The following is a 6,489-nucleotide window of genomic DNA, read 5'->3' as shown; positions in this document are numbered from 1 at the left end:
GTTATTGCTAGTTAAATGCCATGCTCATGAGCAGAATAGCTTTTAAACGTCAAATAATTACTTAAAAAAAATTAATGGGCACAATCAACAAACTGCTATTGGCATTAGGCTGTGTGTCTTTACAAGGTTTTTATCAAGTTCCTTGTTTTTGTAAGCTTTTGCGTCCTCTATTTCATCTACATTTTGTCATTGACATATGTGTATCCACTGTAATCATGATTCTTTGATTCTCTCTGCTTCACATGTCTACTCCTCTGTTTTGAGCAGGCAAATTAGTGTATTTGACATACCTCCCCTACAGAGTAGGTTGAGAAACATAGGTGTGATTTTCTTTTTAAAAAATGTTTCATGTGACCTAAACTCCAAATATTATCTTGTTTAAATAACAAAACAAAACACAAACCAAACAAATGTAAATGAAACAACAAAAGTATATATTATTCATCACCCATAGCTAAGAAGAATTTTCCTCTAATTTGTGTAGTATCCTTCATGTTCATGTTCATTCTCCAAACCTGCAACAGGCCATCTCTGCCAACATTTACACTGTGATCATGTTAAACAATGAAAGACAGCATACATGGATGTCATCATCTTGTCTGTGTGCTTATTTTTTCCGTATTTGACTATTCTTGACTATTGACTATTTCTGTAACTTGTTGAAACATAGTGGCTGAGTGACTAAAATTACATTGATCTCCACTTGATAAGGTTCTTGTTTACTGGCAATAGGTCAGAGTTTTCACCTTACTTTTTGCTAATGTTTATCACAGCAGTCTTTCTTAGGGTTTTGTGGTATGGGGTGCTCATGCACAGTTTGGCAAAGACATGATTAGGATCAGTTGTAAAGTGTCATCTTGCTAGGAACTGGAGCTTTCAGAGCAGGAATGTGCACTTTCAGATTCATAATCAAAAGTCTTCTTTGAGGACAAAAATCCTGTCATGTCATATTATGTGTAATAGGAAAAAAATAAAGTATCTAAAAAAATAGAGATAAATAACCAAATTAGAGTAGACTAGGGTTTGAAAATACTATTTTTAAGTGAAAACTTTACTGGTGTTTAACAATTCTGCCATGTGTTGAGTGTCTGAAGATCTGAATGCTAAAAAACTTTGACCTGAAAACTCTTCATAGAGAGGGGGAAAAAAGACCCTATATATATATATATATATATAAAAAAATCCTATATATATGTGTGTATATATATATTAAACACTAAATATGTGTACATGTATGTGTGTGTATATATATATTATATATGTGGACACTTCCAGGGTCTGTGTGAATTATCATGCATACTAAAGTGAAAAGCAGATTCCTTCATTCACAATACTTTTGGTAAGGTAGAGAAGGATTCAACAAGGACATTTGGAACAAAGGGGACTAAAAAGTATTCAGTCTCATTGTTGCATGATGACATAATCAGCCCTGTGCATTTTGGTTATAAGTCAGAAGTTGCCTATTAAAACTCAAAAATGTTTTACAAAGTAAGGATGACAGGTTTCAGAGAAAATACAGTGCTGCCATTATTTTTTTTCTGTAGGATATGGAAATTTGGGTGAATTATCTGTTCAGACGAGGTTTCCTTTATTACCATGTCCCCCTCACCCCCCCTTTTTTTTTCATTTTAGACATCTGCTAACATTCCATAGGGTCTAACAGATGTTGCAGAGTGTGTCCCTTATACAAGTCTTAGGGAGAAGGGAATGATAAAGAATCATTACAGACATTAGAGTCACCACCTCTCTGAATATGACCATCAGGATAGCTTTGTATAATTTTCAAGTATGAGCTTATACTCCTGATAAGCTCGATTCACAGCTTCATTGTTATCCATGGGTAAAATGCAAGCATGTTTGTTACAGTCTCTGCTCACATATTATTGCAGTGACAAACAGAAGAATTCTCACTTACAATACTTTTTGAAGACTGTATGGAATATTCAGTTATAAAGTGTCTTAAAAACAATTTTATAAGATGGGTTGTTTCAGCACAAGCAAGGGCTGATTGTCATGCGATGTAGAGGACCATTTTTATTATTTTGGCAAGAACAGGGACAGTTTTGTCCTGACGAGCTATTAGATGAATACCAGAATGCGTCACATGAAAAACCACTGATCTTTAACCCAGTTATCTACTTAACCAAGCCTAGAAATGAATAGTGAATAAGGGAAGAGCAAAGGCCAGTTTACTGTCATTACAAATTACAGAAACTGTTAACATCTGCAGCAGAATGAACTCTGGGAATTACAGGTACTATGCAGTAAGTCAGTTGACAGTACAGAGATTTATAAAACTATCTATACAGATATGAGATTACCGACTGTGTATGTCATGTGTGTATATTGTTACTATTGAAAAGTTGAACATTTGCATACAAAGGCATAAAGATTTTCTGAGTCTTTTGCCGGTTCATGTAATGAATCCTGAGAATGAGCACCAAATGTAAGAAATGTTTCTTTAGAAGAATCAATTGATAGTTATCACTAAATAGAAACATGTAAGCACTAAATCAACAGAAACAATAAATCTGGTCTCACTGTTTTATCCTTCCCCCCCCCCCCCCCAGGAGTAGTCTTGGGGACACTGCTGAATGTACAGTTAATATAAACATTTATACTGAACTCCTAGATGTTTGAAAAACAAATAATGTAAAGATCAGTAACATTTTAAAATGATCAGTTATGGGAATTAATGCTTACAGAAAAACACCATTCTTTCTTGCCCTGCTAGTAGAATCACATTGTCTCCCTGCAGTCTTGTTAGCTCATACTAACTGAAATGCAAATTCTTTCCAACTAATTGGACCTCGTTGAACGTACATGTACAGTACATAGTTATATGCATGTAGATTTTTTTTACTAAATTCCTCTGTAATTATTTTCTTGATTAATATCTAAAGCAGAGACATGGAAAAAAATCTCCTTAAAGTGTTTACATATTATTGAATATTAAGAATATAGTAACTGTTGCATGTTTTAACAGCTTAATTAATAATATAGAATAATTGGAACAAAAAGAAGAAAATACTTTTTTCACTGTTTAGTCATTTTGAACTATTTACATTAACCCTTTGACTGAACTAATTAACACTTAAATGGTCAGAATAATGGAATTTAGAAAACATAAGATAGGCTTACATTATATAGCACATTCTGCTGGAGATCTTTTCTTACTTTTCAGGCATCACTTGGGCTTTCTGTAATCACCTTTCCTATCCTTTCTTGCCATATGTTGCATTTCTGTATTGGTAGTTTTAAGAGGAGGGATGAATTCAACAATGTATTTTTAAAAGATTTACAAAGCTACACATGTAATTGTCTTTCATAGTAAGTAATAAGTATTTATATAGTTAAATAGTACTTATATTAGTTAAAATGAAAAGAAGGAAAAGAAACCTCTTAACCTCACATACAGTTCACAAAGCACTTAAAATTCTCGAAAACACAAGTAGACAACTGCAACTGCACTCTATTTCAAGTTCCATTAGAACCTGGATTCTGTAGCCACCTCTTCTATTCAGCACCCGGGTATTCCCAGGAGCTGAAAATGTAAAATAATTTCACAGATCCTTTTATCTTTCAGCACAAATGCCATTGGATAGCAGTGAAATACTTGCAGAACATATTCATGATTAAAAATCTATTGAAAATGAGATTTTTTTTTTATGCTTTTAAAAGGATTTGTTTCAAATGCTGTTAGAGCCCTTACCTTGTCTATACTGCTTCTGATTTTCATATTAGTTAGCCAAAGGGGAGAGAAAAAATAAATACTGTTCTACTCAGTCTGCGCCAAACTTGTATACTAACAGGTAGTTTCTGTGCTTCCATAAATGAAGAATATGTCTGCCTGCAAAGGAATGATAGTAATTAGCAGGGGCAATAGATTACAAAGGGAAGTACTGGGTTCTAAGCCTAGGTTCTGATTATTACAATATCTGTAAGATTTCATGTCAGTTTTGTTTCTCTTTTTCTTTCTTCCCCCCACCCCCAGCCCCCCCCGCCCCCCGCTGTACAGTTACAGGAGTCTTAAACTGCTACTGTAGGAGATGTATTTCTGTTGCATTTTTCCTGTAATGATTACTTTTAACTTCTTAGTGACTACTACTTTTCACATCCCTCTCTGAAATTCATTAAGTATTTGTTTTCTTGGTTTTATATGCTGGCATATTGTGCCAAACAAGATGCTATGTAGGCAGCGTAAATTTAAGGATGACGTGAGCTGGGCTGGAACTGGCAGACTAAATTTTATATCTTTTCTGTCATGTTACTTAGTGAATGAAGCTGGAGATATTTCTTTCTTTAAAATGTTCTGAATCTGTGATGTAGAACTCACGCATCTGGCAATTAAATGATAGTGCTCCTTTGATACAGTGATCTGAAGCTGCTTAGATTTCATGTAAGGTTGTAGCATTCTGGCCAAGATTTCTGCTTGGGAAGACTAGATTTGGATGTATTAGCTAGTCAGCCTAATAACCTTGTACAGACTGTATTGATTTTCTAGGAGAGAGTTTATGAACTAAATAAACTTTGAGTTGGTGTCTTAATAAACTGCTTCTCTCAGTCTGTCACATTTCGTTACTGAGCTCTGCAGTTTAGGGGAAAAAAAGGCTAATTCTGTTACAGATTGTTCACAGCAGGGTCTCCAAATTAGCCCTTTGTTTTGTAATGCCACCTTGCTTGGGCTCGCTTTGAGCACATTTCTCAGTTTTACCCTAATGAGTTGCAACACTGATAATGTGGCTGATGATCTTTCATTGATTTCACTATCACTTGCTTGTCTGGTAATTGATCCGTTGCTGAGCCTCTAGTTAATTATATCGGCTTTGACATGGCCCGGTCCACCGGGAATTTCAAGTCTTGCAGAATAACAGTTTTAATAAAAGAGTCTATTACTGCAGGTGCTTGCTGCTGCATGCCAGTTGATTGTGTGTGTGTGTGGTGTGTTCATGTGCGTGCATGCGTGTGTGCATGCATGTTTGTGTGTGGGTGGGTGTTTTTTATTCTCTGGGAGTGGAAAGGACTGCAGGACAGGAAAAAGAACAGGGCGGGGGGGGGGGGTAAGAGATGGAGATAAAGACAGCAAGCGAGAGCACGCAAGAGATGCAGAACGGAGAGGAGGAAGCTTGCTATTGACAGTGTCCTTAAGCCTCCCACAAATAACTGCCATTAGTGGGAAGGTCAGGAGCTGAGCATGCAGCTTGACTGAAGCACTGAGTGCCACTTCAGAAATGAAGAGCCTGGCAAATTTTAGAGGGAGTTTGAGGGGCTAATAGCTAGCTGTAAAGGTACAGCCACTGTTGGCACATTTGGCTTCTAAGTGTCATTCTCCCCTCCCCAGTAGAGAATATTTTTATTGACCACAGGTGGACTTAATATATTTTAAGGCAACAGTTCACGGAGTTCTTGCTTGTTTCTTCTTGGATATTGAATTTGCTGCTTTTGAGACTTTTTTTTGTACTTAATGGTGCTGAACTGGAGGAAAGTTTAACAGAAAAGCTTTCAAGAAATGTAGGGTCTAGAGGGAAAGGCACATTTGTGTCAACATAGTGTACATCTTCTCATCTTTTCTCATTGCACACTAATGACACAGAGCTGCCACTGAAGCTCTCTTCTGTTTCTTTTGTTGTTTGAGAGAGTGAGGTGTATTGTTATTCCTCAGTTAAGAAAAAAGCAGTGAGTGGTACATTTGTCCTCCTAAATTTGTAGATTTTTATGAGAAGATGAATGTTCTTTATATTGAGAAGGATAGCTTCTTTCTTTTCCTTTTTTTTTTTTTTTTTTTTTAATGCTGTGGCATTTTTGTGAGATTGCATGAATTTTGTTTTGCATTTATGAAGTTTGCAGAATTACAGTTTCTTGTCTGTATGTAAAGGATGAAGTGGGTAAGAGAATGTTTCAAATAAGATTCACTTTAAAAAGCCATTGTAATTAAAACCAGTACTGTAGTAGTACTGTTTATCCTGGTATATTGCACTGTACCGTAAGTACAGAAGAACAATCTCAAAGGAAAAATATTGTTTCTTTTGCATTACTTCTTAACTGTGTGGAACTGGCTTCTTTTCTGCTGTGATTCATTTCTTTGTTCTTTACAATTTGAAAGGTGTATTGTATCTGCTTCAACCAGCTACTTAAAAAAACAAAACAAAACAAAAAAAACCTACTTTTGATCTTTTGGGGGAGGGGAAGAAGGGGCTAGCTTTTTCATTTTTCTCTTTCTTGATCATGATGCTGCTTAAGACACTCAGCAGTGGGCAAGGAAGGAGAGTGGTGTGAGAGATGAAATGTGCATGTGACTTTCTGGTTTTATTTCAAAAGGAGTTGGATCATGTCTTTCCCCCCCTCTTTGGTAAGAGTTTTATTTGGGATAGGAACCTACTATCCCAGAGTTCTTGTCTGACTAATATTTAGAAAATAACCAGACCAACTTTTACGTTTTTCTCCTGAGTGAATATTGACTGCTGTATTTAAGAGTAATTGCTTGCTTGC

The sequence above is a fragment of the Neopsephotus bourkii genome, unplaced genomic scaffold (assembly GCF_033783945.1).
Source record: "Neopsephotus bourkii isolate Nb327-2 ecotype Australia unplaced genomic scaffold, CSIRO-AGI_Nbou_v1 NB_1083, whole genome shotgun sequence".
NCBI lineage: Eukaryota > Metazoa > Chordata > Aves > Psittaciformes > Psittacidae > Neopsephotus > Neopsephotus bourkii.
This window is presented reverse-complemented; position numbering follows the sequence as displayed.